At 32.6% G+C, this 19,324-nt stretch overlaps 1 protein-coding gene across 6 annotated transcripts in view; it reads left to right on the top strand.

The window, feature by feature from the left end:
* The window catches only part of LOC135127251 (uncharacterized), a 206,524-nt gene that overhangs the window by 101,112 nt on the left and 86,088 nt on the right, over positions 1-19,324 (top strand). The window contains exon 1 of one of the 6 annotated variants that reach the window (XM_064053677.1): positions 3,013-3,087. The exons of the other annotated variants lie outside the window; for them this stretch is intronic. The gene's annotated coding sequence lies outside the window, so the exon portion shown is untranslated. Of the gene's footprint in view, positions 1-3,012; positions 3,088-19,324 lie in introns of those variants that run through there. 6 annotated transcript variants of the gene reach the window in all.

Here is a 19,324-nt window from a genome sequence, read left to right as displayed (position 1 = left end):
ATTACTTTCAATAAACTTGCCCCTCTTTCTTTATTAATTTTTATTTTTTTGACCGTTATGAGATATTTAAAAAAAAACATCAAGATATATATATATATATGTATCCCAGAATTTTTGGAGATCTTTAAGCAACTTTTCAAAATTCTGAATTTTTTACCGTTTTGGAGATATTTAAAGAATTAATTTTCACACTTTTAACACTTTCTCGACCGATTTTCGAAATACAAAACATAAATATTTTAAATAGGCGATACTGAAATATCAAAAAAAAATGTCAAAATTTTGTATCGGAAATTTTCGATTAGAGAGTGTTTAAAATTTGAAAGCACGAAAAATTTATACAGTGCCACGTTAGAAATTGAAAAAAACTAAGGCGTGGCAGTACTTCGAAAAGGTCTTGGTAGGACACCCTGTATAAAAATATATATATTAAAGTAAGTTTATCATTTATGAAGTAGAAGATTTTTGTAACAAGAGTTCGAAATGTCTTTATGTTAAAACAAATTTTTATTAATATTATACTTTGGAAAAAAAATACTGTTACTACTTGACAAGGGATGCATAAGTTTGAAAAAATCTGTCTGAGAATTTAGTGATAATTATTAGCGTTCAAAAGGAAAATTTTATCTACGACATTTTTCCACACAAATGAAATTCCTTGTGTACATTCAAAGTGGTTTCGAGCAAGTTCAGACGTCGTAGATAAAATTGTGTAGCCACACGCGGATTAAAGCATTACCATTATGGGTCAATTTCACACTCGTAGGTAATAATCATTTTACCCTATTTGTAACGTAAATAACTACAATCTAGCTGTCATGGTATATAATCTTTCAAACTCAAACTCTTATTTTAGATGTTTCTTATAATCCTTTTTCTACGAGTTGGAGAAACTTTTTATGTTTCTCCTTTTAACGAAATTTCTTACTTATCAAGAGTTTTTTCTCGACGTTTAAGTAATTACGCCATTTGCAAAAAAATTAAAGTAGTTTTTTAGGACTACACTAAAATGTCGTCTATTAAATAATAGAGGTTTTCAAATTTCAGTAATTTGGCTTAATAAAAAAGCAATAAAAAAGCTAAGATGGGGGACACCTGCATACTTAATACGTATACTTATGTTGGACCGCATACTAGAATGATAGGGGCTTTATTAACGCAATTCTAGATGAGAGTGAAAAAACAAAATTTTTTTTTCAAAAATAGAAGAGGCAAAACAAAATAAAAAAAAAGGCAAACAGGATTGTTAATTTTGTTAAAAATTCCGTTTTCGCGTGGACTCGTTTTTCCCACATGGCTTCCACGCAGCCTCTGAAATGACTGTCCATTTGTCCTTTCATCACTTGCACGCGATCATAAAACATGTCATTTGCATACAAAACCTGTGTTACATTGTCTTCCAAAAAACAAGAACAGAAGACGTAGCCATCGGCATCCAGTCGATGATATACTTCACAATAAACGCTATTTAAATGAATCTGTTTTGGTGGTGGCTATCGTATTAGCGGACCGTCTGAAGAGAGTTCGGCAGCCGCCATAAAAAATAGCAGGTGTTGGCGGTCAACAGACTCACCTGGCGTTTAACCAGACAGACTGCAGCAGCTCATTTCAGAAAATGTACTGCCTGAGGAAGCTAACGCGATGAACAAAAATCGGTGGAAAATTTCGGCGCCATTTTTCCGTCAAGCTACCTTCATAACGGTAAAGATGACGCTCTTAATACATCGTCTGTCTAGAATTAATTACAAACACTCAACAAAAAGCGTCAATAACGAGATGGCGAAAAGATAAAAGGGACACTTTGAAGTTCCCCAGGTGATAACAATATCCGGAAGGACAGAAGTGTCCAAAAGTCGATTAAATGAACTGCGAACGAATTTAACTTTTTTCCGAAAACTCTCATACGTTATCCGCTAGCGTTCTATTTGCGGCGTAAACCCCCTTCGAAAAAGTAGAACGGCGTCGTAATCAAAACGACATTAGCGCAAATCCGAACGACCATTTCCCAATTACGAGCTCGCTGGTTCTTTTTAATTATCATGAAGTCGAGCTAAAGCCCGGATTTTTTAGTTTTCCGGGGGAGAGCGCTTGCTCCAATTTTTTGAATCGCGGATGAAAGGATTAGGTTTATAAAATTTAACTGGAAATAGAAGCACGTGCTGGGTGTAGAAAGTCGGAAAGGTATCAGGTGTGGAAGCCAAGAATAATTAATTAAGAGGAGGAAATTGAGGCGCAGCTGCCATTGCTCACATACTTACATAATAGTCGAAAAAGTTTATGAGTGTTCACTATTTCCACGACTGGGAACAAGATGTTCGGTTATAATATTGGACACGCGACTTTTTATCGCCGCTGATGGATTTTGACGGCGGGATGCTGGTACAGGTGCTGGGCGAATTACGATTTTACTAACGGGACTGGTTTATCTAATGGAATGGTAATCCGAAAGTTATTGCACCGCTCTAAATGTGAAAAATGGATTTTTCGAACACCAAATAATAACATTAATAAAATTATCTGATTTTTGTCCCGGTACCAACACAACTTAACATTGACTAATAAACTATTTCCTAAAGAAAACTCAGTGAAGTAGGTAATCGTCGAAAATTACATTCCTATCAATAGAATTAGTCATCATCTGAACCTTATAATACCATGTTATTCTATATAATATCGACCTTATCAAACACTTCATACCTAAGTAATAAGAAAACAGCATTAATAATACATTTAAGCAACGAATTAATAGTCGAGCTTTACCTTATAATAATAAGATTATGTTTGAGAATAATTGTGGCAGGTAATAAAATTAATATTTTTTAAACCCGCGCTAGAATAATTATATATAGACCAACTAAATGTTTCTTCTAAGAAGTGCATTTAGTTTTCTATTTAAATACTGTTAGAAATGACCAGAACTTGTTATTTTCATCCGAACTTTTCAAGTTAGACTGCGCTTCAGTGGTTTGTGTTCTTGTTTGTGTGGTTAAGTTTGTGTTTGTCGTTTTTCAGTATGGGAAATCATAGTAAGAAGCCTCTTAGTATCAGAAGAAAAAGCCGAAAATTAATCTCAAAGAATATTTGGAGGTAAGTTTAATCTTTAAATAAAGTTAAAAGTGGAAATAAATTAATTAATTTTTTGTCATATAAATAACTTATACTCATTCATATATTGCTTAGAATGAAGACTGCATCTCTCCAAATATACCAATTTCTAAATTAATATAATCGGCAAAATAGCATTCATTCTTCCGATGCAATCGACTTCGTTTTGAAAAAACGGTACGAATATCCGAAGAAATAAAGTCGAGTGCCCAAAATCAGTCCTATCTTATAAAATACTAGCCCCGCCCACCCACCCTCTATTTTTTTTACAGGGTATGTCATTTGCCAAATTCAGTCTTTTCTTAGCAAGTACTAGCCTCGCTCACGCCCCCTCTTCTCATTCTAAAGCCTAATGTTATTTCTGTTCAGTATAAAATCATTCATTCATTCGAATCGGATAAAATCACAATCACTGAAAAGGAGACCGGGTGGGTGGGCGGGGCCAATTATGTTCTTCTGTCGAGTGGGAGTGGAAACTAATAATAGAATCTAGGATGTGAAAAAAGTAAACAAAAAGCGCTAATCGTATTTTTTTTTTTTTTTGTTATACTATTTGCTATAAAATTTATTTTTTATTTCATGCACCTGACCTGACTTGACCTAAAGTGACCTGACCTGTTCTACCTTCTCTCAAATAAAGAAATTTTAAACATTTCTGTGAAGATATAAACACCACAAACTACATTCTTAAAATAATAGTATTTTGTGAAACAAAAATTAGCAATAATTTCCTTTTTTATCTGCGTGGAAAATTTTTATAGCGAACTATTTTGACGAAACTGTAAAAATTGCCATATTTGAATTAGCGATTTTGGAAAACCGGTAGAAATTTCCGAAGAAACGAAGCCGAAAATGCCTTCGGGATATCGAAATCTACAAAAAAATATTTTCAACTAATTTTTGAAAATAGTTGAAAATGTCGAAAGTGCCAAAATCAGTCTTGTCTTATCAAATACTAGCCTTCCCCAACCCACCCTCTTCAACTAATTTTCGAAAATAGTTTAAAAAAGGTCGAAAATAGTTTAAAAATGGTCGAAAATGGCGAAGTGCCCAAAATCAGTCCTATCTTACAAAATACTAGCCCCGCCCACCCACCCTCTATTTTCTTACAGGGTATGTCATCTGCCAAAATCAGTCTTATCTTAGCAAGTACTAGCCCCGCCCACCCACCCTTATTTTCTTACAGGGTATATAATTTGCCAAAATCAGTCTTTTCTTAGCAAGTATGTACTAGCCTCGCTCACGCCCCCTCTTCTCATTTTAAAGCCTAATTTTATTTCTGTTCAGTATAAAATCATTCATTTCATTCGGATCGGATAAAATCATCAATCACTGAAAAGGAGACCGGTTGTCTCAATTAAATAAATTTTAAACATTTCTGTGAATATAAAAAGACCACAAACCACATTCTTAAAATAATTGTATTTTGTGAAACAAAAATAAGCAAAAATTTCCTTTTTTAAGTCCGTAGAAAATTTTTATAGCGAACTATTTTGACGAAATTGTAAAAATTGCTAGATTTCAATTCGCGATTTTTGAAAAACGGTGGGAGTTTCCGAAGAAACGAAGCCGAAAATGACTTCTGGACATCGAAATCTATAAGAAAATGTTTTCAACTAATTTTTGGATGTAGTTGAAAAATGATCAAAAATGTCAAAAGTACCAAAATCAGTTTTACACTATCAAATACTAGCCCCGCCCACCCACCCTCTATTTTCTTAGAAGGTTTGTCATTTGCCAAAATCAGTATTATCTTATCAAATACTAGCCCCGCTCACCCGCCCTCTATTTTCTTGGAAGATATGTCATGTGCCAAATCAGTCTTATCTTAGCAAGTACTAGCTCCCCCCACCCCCTCTCTTCTTATTCTAACGACTAATTTTATTTCTGTTCAATTTCCGAAGAAACGAAGCCGAAAATGCCTTCTGGATATCAAAATCTACAAAAAAATGTTTTCCACTAATTTTTGAAAATAGTTGAAAAATGGTCGGAATTGCCGAAAGTACCAAAATAAGTCTTATCTTATCAGATACCAGCCTTCCCCAACCCACCCTCTTCAAGTAATTTTTGAAAATAGTTGAAAAATGTTCGAAAATTGCGAAGTGCTCAAAATCAGTCCTATCTTATAAAATACTAGCCCCGCCCACCCGCCCTCTATTTTCTTGGAAGATATGTTATGTGCCAAATCAGTCTTATCTTAGCAAGTACTAGCTCCCCCCACCCCTCTCTTCTTATTCTAACGACTAATTTTATTTCTGTTCAATTTCCGAAGAAACGAAGCCGAAAATGCCTTCTGGATATCAAAATCTACAAAAAAATGTTTTCCACTAATTTTTGAAAATAGTTGAAAAATGGCCGGAATTGCCGAGAGTGCCAAAATAAGTCTTATCTTATCAAATACTAGCCTTCCCCAACCCACCTTCTTTAAGTAATTTTTGAAAATATTTAAAAAATGGTCGAAAATGGCGAAATGCCCAAATTCAGTCCTATTTTATAAAATACTAGCTCCGCCCACCCACCCTCTATTTTCTTACAGGGTATGTCATTTACCAAAATCAGTCTCATCTTAGCAAGTACTAGCCCCACCCACCCACCCTCTATTTTCTTACAGGGTATGTGATTTGCCAAACTCAGTCTTATCTTAGCAAGTACTAGCCCCGCCCACCCCCCTCTTCTCATTCTAAAGCCTAATTTTATTTCTGTTCATTATAAAATCATTCATTTCATTCGGATCGGATAAAATCATCAATCACTGAAGAGGAGACCGGATGGGTGGGCGGGGCCAATTATGTTCTTCTGTCGAGTGGGAGTGGAAACAAATAATAGAATCGAGGATGTGAAAAAAGTAAACAAAAAGCGCTAATTTGCTATAAAATTTATTTCTTATTTCATGCACCTGACGACTTGACCTAACGTGACATGACCTGTCCTAACTTCTCTCTTGTCTTAAATGAAAAAAATTTAAACATTTCTGTGAATATATAAAGACCACAAACTACATTCTTAAAATATGTAATTGTATTTTGTGAAACAAAAATTAGCAAACATTTCCTTTTTTAAGTACGTAGAAAATTTTTATAGCGAACTATGTATTTTGACGAAACTGTAAAAATTGCTAGATTTCAATTAGCGATTTTGGAAAAACCGTAGGAATTTCTGAAGAAACGAAGCCGAAAATGACTTCTGGACATCGAAATCTATAAGAAAATGTATTCAACTAATTTTTGGATATAGTTGAAAAATTATCGAAAAGGTCAAAAGTGCCAAAATCAGTTTTAACTTCAATCAAATACTAGCCCCGCCCACCCACCCTCTATTTTCTTAGAAGATTTGTCATTTGCCAAAATCAGTCTTATCTTATCAAATACTAGCCCCACCCACCCGCCCTCTATTTTCTTTGAAGATATGTCATGTAACAAATCAGTCTTATCTTACCAAGTACTAGCTCCCCCCACCCCATCCCTTCTTATTCTTACGACTAATTTTATTTCTGTTCAATTTCCGAAGAAACGAAGCCGAAAATGACTTCTGGATATCGAAATCTACAAAAAATATTTTCAACTAATTTTTGAAAATATGTAGTTGAAAAATGGCCGAAAATGTCGAAAGTGCCAAAATCAGTCTTCTCTTATCAAATAATCAAATACTAGCCTTCCCCACCCACCCTCTTCAACTAATTTTCGAAAACAGTTGAAAAATACTCGAAAATGGCGAAGTGCCCAAAATCAGTATTATCTTAGCAAATACTAGCCCCGCCCACCCACCCTCTATGTTCTTGGAGGATTAGTCATTTGCCAAACTCAGTCTTATCCTAGCAAGCACTAGCCCCACCCACCCCCCCTCTTCTCATTCTAAAGCCTAATTTTATTTCTATTTACTATAAAATCTTTCATTTCATTCAGATCGGATAAAATCGTCAATCATTGAAAAGGAGACCGGGTGGGTGGGCGGGGTCAATTATGTTCTTCTGTCGAATGGGAGTGGAAACTAATAATAGAATCGAGGATGTAAAACAAATAAACAAAAATCGCTAATTTGCTATAAAATTTACTTTTTATTTTATGCACCTGACCTGACTTGACCTAACGTGGCATGACGTGTCCTAACTTCTCTATTGTGTCAAATAAGTACATTTTAAACATTTCTCTGAGTATATAAAGACCACAAACTACATTCTTAGAATAATTGTATTTTGTGAAACAAAAATTAGCAATTTTTTCCTTTTTTATCTACGTAGAAAATTTTTATAGCGAACTATTTTGACGAAACTGTAAAAATTGCTAGATTTCAATTAGCGATTTTGGAAAAACGCTAGGAATTTCCGAAGAAACGAAACCGAAAATTACTTCTGGATATCCAAAATCTACTAAAAAATGTTTTCAACTAATTTTTGAAAATCGTTTAAACATGGTCGAAAATGTCGAAAGTACCAAAATCAGTCTTATTACCAAATACTAGCCTTCTCCACCCACCCTCTTCAACTAATTTTCGAAAACAGTTGAAAAATAATCGAAAATGGCGAAGTGCCCAAAATCAGTCCTATCTTATAAAACAGTAGCCCCGCCCACCTACTCTCTATTTTCTTACAGGCTATGTCATTTGCCAAAATCAGTCTCATCTTAGCAAATAGTAGTCCCGCCCACCCACCCTCTATTTTCTTGAAGGATATGTGATTTGCCAAACTCAGTTTTATCTTAGCAAGTACTAGCCCCACCCCCCCCCCTCTTCTCATTCGAAAGCCTAATTTTATTTCTGTTTAGTTTAAAATCATTCATTTCATTCAGATCGGATACAATCATCAATCGCTGAAAAGGAGACCGGGTGGGTGGGCGGGGCCAATTATGTTCTTCTGTTGAGTAGGAGTGGAAACTAATAATAGAATCGAGGATGTGAAAAAAGTAAACAAAAAGCGATAATCGTATTTTTTTTTTGTTATACTATTTGCTATAAAATTTATTTCTTATTTCATGCACCTGACCTGACTTGGCTTAACGTGACATGACCTGTCCTAACTTCTCTGTTGTCTCAAATAAATATACTTTAAACATTTCTGTGAATATATAAACACTGTAAAGTACATTTTTAAAATAATTGTATTTTGTGGAACAAAAATTAGCAATAATTGCCTTTTTTATCTACGTAGAAAATTTATACAGCGAACTATTTTGACGAAACTGTAAAGAGTGCTATATTTCAATTAGCGATTTTGGAAAAATGCCAAAATCAGTCCTATCTTATAAAATACTAGCCCCGCCCACCCACCCTCTATTTCCTTACAAGGTATGTCATTTGCCAAAATCGGTCTCATCTTAGCAAGCACTAGCCCCGACATAGTCGAAAATGTTGAAAGTAACAAAATCAGTCTTATTACCAAATACTAGCCTTCTCCACCCACCCTCTTCAACTAATTTTCGAGAACAGTTGAAAAATAATCAAAAATGGCGAAGTGCCCAAAATCAGTCCTATCTTATAAAACAGTAGCCCCGCCCACCCACCCTCTATTTTCTTACAGGCTATGTCATTTGCCAAAATCAGTCTCATCTTAGCAAATAGTAGTCCCGCCCACCCACCCTCTATTATCTTGAAGGATATGTGATTTGCCAAACTCAGTCTTATCTTGGCAAGTACTAGCCCCACCCACCCCCCCCTCTTCTCATTCTAAAGCCTAATTTTATTTCTGTTTAGTATAAAATCATTCATTTCATTCAGATCGGATAAAATCATCAATCACTGCAAAGGAGACCGGGTGGGTGGGCGGGGCCAATTATGTTCTTCTGACGAGTGGGAGTGGAAACTAATAATAGAATCGAGCATTTAAAAAAAAGTAAACAAAAAGCGCTAATTTGCTATAAAATTTAGTTCTTATTTCATGCACCTGACGACTTGACCTAACGTGACATGACCTGCCGTAACTTCTGTGTTGTCTTAAATGAAAAAATTTTAAACATTTCTGTGAATATATAAAGACCACAAACTACATTCTTGAAATAATTGTATTTTGTGAAACAAAAATAAGCAAAAATTTCCTTTTTTAAGTACGTAGAAAATTTTTATAGCAAACTATTTTGACGAAACTGTAAAAATTGCTAGATTTCAATTAGCGATTATGGAAAAACGGTAGAAATTTCCGAGGAAACGAAGCCGAAAATGACTTCTGGGCATCGAAATCTATAAGAAAATGTATTCAACTAATTTTTAGATATAGTTGAAAAATGATTGAAAATGTCAAAAGTGCCAAAATCAGTTTTAACTTATCAAATACTAGCCCCGCCCACCCACCCTCTATTTTCTTAGAAGATTTGTCATTTGCCAAAATCAGGCTTATCTTATCAAATACTAGCCCCGCCCACCCGCCCTCTATTTTCCTGGAAGATATGTCATGTGCCAAATCAGTCTTATCTTAGCAAGTACTAGCTCCCCCACCCCCTCTCTTCTTATTCTAACGACTAATTTTATTTCTGTCCATTTCCGAAGAAACGAAGCCGAAAATGACTTCTGGATATCAAATGTACAAAAAAATATTTTCAACTAATTTTTTAAAATAGTTGAAAAATGGTCGGAATTGCTGAAAGTACCAAAATAAGTCTTATCTTATCAAATACTAGCCTTCCCCAACCCACCCTCTTCAACTAATTTTCGAAAATGGTTGAAAAAATGGTCAAAAATATCAAAAGTGCCCGAAATCAGTTCTATCGTATAAAATACTAGCCCCGCCCAACCAACCTGTATTTTCTTACAGGGTATATCATTTACCAAAATCAGTCTCATCTTAGCAAGTACTATCCCCGCCCACCCACCCTCTATTTTCCTGGAGGGTATGTCATTTGCCAAACTCAGTCTTATCTTAGCAAGTACTAGCCCCGTCCACCCCCCTCTTCTCTTTCTAAAGCCTAATTTTATTTCTGTTCAGTATAAAATCATTCATTTCATTCGGATCGGATAAAATCATCAATCACTGAAAACGAGACTGGGTGGGTGAGCGGGGCCAATTATATTCTTCTGTCAAGTGGGAGTGGACACTAATAATAGAATCGAGGATGTGATAAAAGTAAACAAAATGCGCTAATCGTATTTTTTTTTGTTAAACTATTTGCTATAACATGTATTTCTTATTTCATGCATCTGACCTAACTTGACCTAACGTGACAGGACCTGTCCTAACTTCTCTATTGTCTCAAATAGATTAATTTTAAACGTTTCTGTAAATATATAAAGACCACAAACTACATTCTTAATATAATTGTATCTTATGAAACAAAAATTAGTAATAATTTCCTTTTTTATCTACGTAGAAACTTTTTACAGCGAACTATTTTGACGAAACTGTAAAAATTATTATATTTCAATTAGCGATTTTGGAAAAACGGTAGGAATTTCCGAAGAAACGAAACCGGAAATGACTTCTGGATATCGAAATCTACAAAAAAATGTCTTTCACTAATTTTCCAAAATAGTTGAAAAATTATCGAAAATGTAAAAAGTGCCAAAATCAGTCTTATCTTGTCAAATATTAGCCTTCTCCAACCCACCCTCTTCAACTAATTTTCGAAAATGGTTGAAAAAATGGTCAAAAATATCAAAAGTGCCCGAAATCAGTCCTATCGTATAAAATACTAGCCCCACCCACCCACCCTGTATTTTCTTACAGGGTATGTCATCTGCCAAAATCAGTCTCATCTTAGCAAGTACCAATACCGCCCACCCCCCTCTTCTCATTCTAAAGCCTAATTTTATTTCTGTTCAGTATAAAATCATTCATTTCATTCGGATCGGATAAAATCATCAATCACTGAAAAGGAGACAGGGTGGGTGGGCGGGGCCAATTATGTTCTTCTGTCGAGCGGGGATGGAAACTAATAATAGAATCGAGGATATGGAAAAAGTAAACAAAAAGGGCTAATCGTATTTTTTTTTTTTGTTATACTATTTGCTATAACATTTATTTCCTATTTCATCCATCTGACCTGACTTGACCTAACATGACATGACCTGTCCTAACTTCCCTGTTGTTTCAAATAAGTACATTTTAAACATTTCTGTGAAAATATAAAGACCACAAACTACATTCTTAAAATAATTGTATTTTGTGAAACAAAAATTAGTAATAATTTCCTTTTTTTATCTAGTAGAAAATTTTTATAAGGAAGTATTTTGACAAAACTATAAAAATTGCTGTATTTCAATTAGCGATTTTGGAAAAACGGTAGGAATTTCCCAAAAAACGAAACCGAAAATGACTTCTGGATATTAAAATCTACTAAAAAATGTCTAATTTTCGAAAATAGTTGAAAAATGATCGAAAATGTCAAAAGTGCCAAAATCAGTCTTATCTTGTCAAATATTAGCCCCGCCCACCCACCCTCTGTTTTCTTAGAGGGTATGTCATTTGCCAAAATCATTCTAATCTTAGCAAGTACTAACCCCGCCCACCCTCCCTGTGCTCATTCTAAAGCCTAATAAGCTGGATATCGAAATCTACTAAAAAACGTCAAACTAATTTTCGAAAATAGTTGAAAAATGATCGAAAATGTCGAAAGTGCCAAAATCAGTCTTATCTTATCAAATACTAGCCTTCCAACCCACCCTCTTCAACTAATTTTCGAAAATTAGTCTTATAAAATACTATTTTCTTGGAGGGCATGTCATTTGCCAACGTCAGTGTTATCTTCACAAATACTAGCCCCGCCCACCCACCCCCCCCCTCCCTCTTCTCATTCTAAAGCCTAATTTTATTTCTGTTCAGTATAAAATCATTCATTTCACTCGGATCGGATAAAATCATCAATCACTGAAAAGGAGACCGGGTGGGTGGGCGGGGCTAATATTTGACAATATAAGACTGATTTTGGCATTTTCGATCATTTTTCAACTATGTATTTTCGACATTTTTTAGTAGATTTCGATATCCAGAAGTCATTTTAGTTTTCTTAGAGGGTATGACATTTGCCAAACTCAGCCTTATCTTAGCAAGTACTAGCCCCCCTCTTCTCATTCTAAAGAATAATTTTATTTCTGTTCAGTATAAGATTATTCATTTCATTCGGATTGGATAAAATCAATCACTGAAAAGGAGACAGGGTAGGTGGGCGGGGCCAATTATGTTCTTCTGTCGAATTTTCCAAAAATCTAACTACTGTTAGAAGTGAACAGAACTTATTATTTTCATCCAAATTTTTTATGTTAGATTGGCGTCTAATATTTTGTGTTCTTGTTCGAAAACTAATCTCAAAGAATATTTTGCGGTAAATTTAATCATTAAATAAAGTTAAAACACGAAATTTGACTAAATGCAAGCAACTGTTGCCTGAGTCGGAATAAATAAAAATTAATTTTTTGCTAGCAACTAATTCAAGTACTTTCTTCAGCTATTCTATGTCAGTATTGCTACTGACTTTCTTCCTGATTCTTCTTTCCTTATTGTTATACTTCTTTTTCTGATCTCACCGTTTTCAACTTTCCTTCTTCTTCTTCTTCTTCTTCTTCTTTCATTATTTGCTTTTTACGTTCTTTACATATTTTTCTGAATTCGTCCCTCGCTTGGTAACATTTTTCTTTTGCAGCTTTATTTTTTCACTGTTGTCACAGGAGAGTCATTCTCTTCAACTTAACTTTTCGACACTTTCCGTTGAATCAACTTTCTCAAGTTTTTTCCGGTTCATTCTTTTTTTCTTTGCGATTGCCCCATTTATATACTGTTCTAGTTCCTCTAGTTTTTGTTCTAAGATCAAATTACTTTGATGATCTTGACCCTCATAGGTCCTGGTACTATTGTCCTTATGTTGGTAGGGGCTTTCGTGGTTGTTTTTGTCCTAGACCATTGGAACAGTTTCATTTGGAATTTGCTGCCAATAACCAATAGCCAAGAGGACTATTCTTCTTTTGTTTAGCGGGACAGTTTATAATAGCGACCTTATTGCATCCAATGGAGTTCAATTGCTTGAAATGTGGAGTTGTTTAATACGTCACGGTCGTAGCAAAGCCCGATGTCAAAGTAAGTAATTTTTTCTCGGTTTTTTCATTTAAAAAAACAATGATCTTCAACAAAAAAGTTCTTTGGGACGGGTTTATTCTGGGTGTCAAAGATTTTCTTCGTAGCTCACTTGGTAGCTGAGATATCCGTACGCGGTGAATTTTTACCGCTTACCGATATCTCCAACAATAACTGAGCTAATGCCTGGGGAAAAATCTGGGATACTTGAACATGATGCGACAACACGAAACGATACATTTTTTTTAATTTGGCCAAAAAACAATTATTTCGATGCGAATTCTCTTTCTCCTTTGAATACAATTTCTAACCGACTCAATTCTTTCCGCTCGCAGATAACCAGCGGGAAAAATGGCCTTTCAGCAATAATAACATGCTTAACTTTAAATGTTTTTGTTTTTACGTTCGAAGAATGTCATGTAGAAATTTGTTTGATTTGATACATAAAAAATTAATTAGAGAGTGATTAATTTTATTAAATTTATTTTTACTAATGAAAAAAAAATCTGCCGCCTGCGAGTTTCAATTGGTCCCATGCCAACTGGATTAAACAATGAACAAATATAATAATAATAAACAAAATCAAGATAGATTCGTAAACCACAAGTACAGAGTATAAATTATTTCATACAATTTTTATCATTTTAATTATGCAATATAATGAGCGGTTAAGACTACAGACAGACGGACGGAAACGAGGAATGCAAAACGAGAACAGAGAATTGGGAAATGAGAAATTAAAAGAAATTAAAAATGCGAAACGAGAAATTGGAAATGCGAATTGGGAAATTCGAAATGCGAAATGAACATTTCTCCAATGCCTTCAAACTTTGTATAACTCAGTTTCGAGAAACTGAAAATTTAGAAAAGAGATCATTTAATTTGATATGCCAGTCTATCAAAGACACATGTAAAAATCAAATATATTTTGTTTGATTTTTCTATTCACGTTTTGAAAGACGGAAATAATTATCTCAGTCGATTTTTTTTTATTTTGAAAGTGCACTTCGGTTTTTGAAAAATTTCTCGCATCCATCACTTTTCCCCAATCCTGCGCTTGCATTACCCGAAGTACATTGACCACCGCAGGTCTTGGATTAATTTTAAGCAAACGAGCTGGCGACACCGGTGGTTTGTCATTTCTGCAAATTGAACGGTTGGTGATAAACTTAACAACTCTCTTAAGTCGGTATTATTACCGGTTATAACCTTACCGGCGAGTAGACGAAACAGACATTTTAAGGCACGTCTTACAACGAAACACACTTTAATACCCATGCACCTGTCAATGAGTTGCAGGTGCCAATTTCTCTCGACCTTGTTATACACAAACGTATTTATTAAAAAAATAAATTGCTTTTATTGAGGACAGTTTTTGTATTTTTAATATTTCCACGTAACACCGAAACTGAGCGAAACACCGAGAAAAACATAACACGGTGACACCTTACTCGAGTGACTTGAGATTTTTTCATGCATTCTAAGTGGCTCGCTTTGAATAAACATTTCCAGGGCAAATTATTCAACACGAAAACAAATTATTTTGTTAAAAAAACATGCGATTCTACTAAATCATTCCGTTAGAAACAGTTGCTGGATTAATTCTACTATAAAAACGCTCCACGATGGAGTATATGATAAAGTCATACATTATTTACAAGGCTGCACTAATGGGTGAAACAGAAAACACTGGAAGAAGGAACCGATTATAAAAATTACAATATCGGAATTTTATACATTCATTAAAGGTCTGCATCTCGTTCATTATTTCCTTTATCCGAGCTTTACATTTTTTAATTTCCTGCTTTAGTCCGCGGAGATTTTTCACTCAGTGTGCGCCCATTTGTACGCGTTTTTGCTAGTTTTGTTACAACCCGACATGCTATTCTTGTTTTGGATTTCTCTTTTGGCTTTCGTGCTGCATCCACGCTGGATTTTATTTTTAGAATTATTTTGCTTTCTTTTTTTTCGTTCATCAAAGTGGATTTAATAACATCCTCGCTGTGTTTAATGACATGTAGCTCTCTGTTTTAAAATAAAAGAGGCGGAAAAATGTGAAGCTTTCAAATCGAAAAACTATAAATATAGTGCGTACAAAAAAACGAGCGATGGGAATGCGATGTTCCGTGTAAAAATTAACAGGAGCCATTATAGAGTTGCCCTGGATTCTAAAGTCAAAAATTATTAGCATTTTTTTACATTATATATTTGCTCAAATCTTCGTCTTTGTTGTAGAAATAGAAATAAGACGTTGAAAATTAACTGAAACAAACGACGTTTCGTCGCTGGACAGGAACTTAAAATTTTATGACTTGTCGTTAATTAATTTAACACAAAAAAATTTATGATGTGAAGATGTTGTTCCACATGGAAGAAACCTCCATGTGTTAATTATCTTTTAAAATGTTTACTTCAACCCCTACCAAAAAAAAACAACTTTTTTAGCCGTTTTTAAGTTACAATAGTCGCATTAAATGCAATTAACGACAATTAATTATTATTATTACAAATAATCGGTTATATTCTATGTTTCCGTGTTGCGCATTACATATCGTAATTAATTAATATTAATTAAATAGTTAATAATGAATTTATTACTGCATTGTGGTTAACGACTTCCCTGGTAATATGCATGCGTGAGTTAGATTTAAATCAATTATAATGATTCTACAGCTACCTAGTATTTCGGTATCAATTAAATTAATTCTTAATTAATTCTATTCAAAAGAAATCGACGCTGACATTTCACTCTAATTGCTGTCATTTCTTACGAGTTGCTCAGACACTCGTGAGAAATGGAAGACGCAATGAATATACAAATTTTAAATGAAGAAGGAAAACCACTTGTTTTTTGGTAAAACTTTATTAATTGTACTTATTTTGTATGAATTTATTGTGTCGAGGACTTTGATGAAGAAATAAACTTCAGACGTTTTGTTTTTTCTCACAAGCTCATTATTTCAAAATGTGGCAAAACCAGCGGGCGTTAAAATCTGCACTAGTTAGTAAATTAACAGCAATTGTCCTAGAACTAAACCTTGAGGGACACGCGCCTAGTTGAACTACATAAATCAATTGTATTGATTTCAAAACACGATTTTGTTTTTCTCAATTTTTTTGTTAATGATACAAAAAGTGTTTTGAGATTTATTGCAACAACGTTTTTAAATCATTGTTTATTTTTTAGTTTTATATTTTTACAATTTGTCGATTTCTTGTTTGTCCGGTTTTTAATTAATTAATCAATCAATCAATCAATTAATGATCCAATTTTCCGATTTTTTATTTTTCAGTTGTTCGATATTTGAATTTTAGAATTTTTTTAATTTCAAAATTTTTAGATTTCTCAGTTTTTCATTCTACAATTATTATCAGATTTTTAAATTTTATGGTTTTGTTTTTTCAATTAATGATGTTTCAATTTTACAGTTTTGCAATTCTAAATTCAATTTTAATTTGCCATGATTCTTCAGTACAATTATTTTCCAATTTTTAATATTTCAAAATTTCGATTTTCAATTTTCCAAATTTTAGATTTTTCGATTTTGTAATTTTCCTATTTTAGTTGTTTGACTTTTCAATTTTAAATTATGGGATATTCCAGTTTTGTAATTTTACAAAGTTTTGATTTCCCAGTTTTGGAAAAATCGAAAAATAAAAAAATCAAAAATCTGAGATTTAAAATTCGAAAAAGTAAAATATCGAGAAATCGAAAAGTCGAAAAATCGAAAATTTAGAAAATCGAAAAATTGAAAATTTGAAAAACTGAAAATACGAAAAGCCAAAAGATCGCTTAATCAAGAAATTGAGAAATCGAAAAACCGCAAATTGAGAAACATCAAAAATGAAAAAATTTAAAAATCAAAGTATTAAGAAATTAAAAAAAGAAATTGAAGAACCGAAAAATTGAACAATCGAAAGATCAAGACACTGAAAGGAAAAACTGAAATGACGAGAAGGTCGAAATATTAAAAAATCGAAACTTCGAAAAATTGAAATAGGCCAAAATAAAAAAATTATAAATCAGAAAATTGAACAATTAAGACATTGAAAACGCCAACTTGCTAATCGAGAAATCGAAAAATCGATAAAACGAAAAATCAAAAATTTCTTAAATCGAAAACTTGAAATCCCGAAAAATCTAAAATCGAGAAGTCGAAACATCAAAAAACTGAAAAATCTAAAATTCAAAAAATTGAAAAATAAAAATTACGAAGAACTGAAAAATCGAAAAGTCGAAAAATTGAAAAATCGAAGAATCGAAAAATTGTAAGAATCCAAAATTGAACCATGGGAAAATTGAGAAATCGAAAAATCGAAAACTAGAAAAATTGGAGTCGAAAAATTGAAAATCAAAAACTTGCAAAACCAGAAAGTCGAAACAGTCGAGATTTCGAAAAATTAAAAATTTAGAAATCAAAAATTGAAAAATCGGCAAATTTAATAATCGAAATATTGAAAAAATCGTAAAACTGAAACATCAAAAAATCTAAAAAGTAATAAATCGAGATACCGAAAAATTGAAACGTCGAAGAATCGAGAGATTGAAGAATCAAGATATTGAAAAATTCCAGATCTGAAAAATCCAAAACAGAGAAGTCGAAAAATTGAAAAATAGAAATTATGAAGAACTGAAAAATTGAGAAATTGAAAAATCAAAAATTCAAAAATTCAAAAATCAATCAAAAAATTGAAAAATTCAAAAATCGAAATATTGAAAAATTCCAAAACTAAAATGTCGAAAAATTGAAAAATCGAGGAAAAATCGAAGAATCGAATAACTGAAAACTCCCAAAACTTGAACATTGAAAAATTTGGAAATAGAAAAACGAAAAATTGAGAAATCGCGAAAATTTAAAAGACGAAAAATTGTAAAATTGTAAAACTGAAACATCAAAAAATCGAGATTTAGAAACATGAAAAAATTTAAAAAATAAAATATCAAGAAACCAAAAATTCGAGAAATTAAAGAATCAAAATATTGAAAAATTCCAAAACTGAAATGTCGAAAACTTGAAAAATTGGAGTCGAAAAATTGAAAAATCAAAAACTTGCAAAATCGAGAAGTCGAAATAGTGAAAAGTCTAGATACCGAAAAATTGAAAATTTAGAAATCAAAAATAGAAAAATCGACAAATTTAAAAAACAAAATATTGGAAAATCGTAAAACTGAAGCATCAAAAAATCGAGATAGCGAAAAATTGAAAAGTCGAAGAATATTGAAAAATTCCAAATATGAAAAATTTAAAAATTCGAAAAGTTGAAAAATAGAAATTATGAAGACCTGAAAAATTGAAAAACTGAGAAATTGAAAAATCTAAAATTAAAAAATGGACAAATCAAAATATCAAAATATTGAAAAATCGAAAAATCGAAAAGTCGAAAAATCGAGAATTTGAAAATTCAAAATATTGAAACATCCCAAAACTGAAAATTGAAAAATCAACAAATGAAAAATTGTAAAACTGAAACATCAAAAAATCGGGATTTAAAAATATCAAAATATCGAGATTTAGAAACATCAAAAAATCTAAAAAGTTCAATATACAGAAACCAAAACATCTAAAGTTGAAGAATCAAAATATGTATTGAAAAATTCCAAAACTGAAATTCGAAAAATAGAAAAATCGAAGAAACGAAAAATTTTAAAATCCCAAAACAAAGGCATTGAGAAATCGAAAAGCGAAAAATTAAAAAATCCAGAAATCGAAAAGAAGAAAAATTGAAGTCAAAAAATGAAAAATCATGGATGTGAAAAACGAAAATTTTAAAAATTAAAAAACTATGGAGGTGTAGAAAATTGAAAATTTAGAAATCGAAAAATCGAAATAGTGAAAAGTCTAGATACAGAAAAACTGAAAATTTAGAATTCAAAATAGAAAAATCAACAAATTTAAAAAACAAAATATTGGAAAATCGTAAAACTGAAACATCAAAAAAGTCGAAGAATCGAGAAGTTGAAGAATCAAGATATTGAAAAATTCCAAATCTGAAAAATCTAAAACAAAAGAAAGATTGAAGTCGAAACATCAAAAAATTTAAAAATTCGAAAAGTTGAAAAATAGAAATTATGAAGACCTGAAAAATTGAGAAACTGAAAAATCAAAAATTAAAAAATTGAAAAATCAAAATATCAAAAAATTGAAAAATCGAAAAATCGAAACGTCGAAAAATCGAGAAGTTGAAGATTCGAAATATTGAAAAATCCCAAAACTCAAACATTGGAAAATT

Source organism: Zophobas morio, unplaced genomic scaffold (assembly GCF_036711695.1).
Source record: "Zophobas morio isolate AGI-343-1 ecotype UQ-CSIRO unplaced genomic scaffold, CSIRO_AGI_Zmor_V1 ptg000011l, whole genome shotgun sequence".
NCBI lineage: Eukaryota > Metazoa > Arthropoda > Insecta > Coleoptera > Tenebrionidae > Zophobas > Zophobas morio.
The sequence above is the reverse complement of the archived record's forward strand: the minus strand, read 5'-3'. Positions and strand labels throughout refer to the sequence as shown.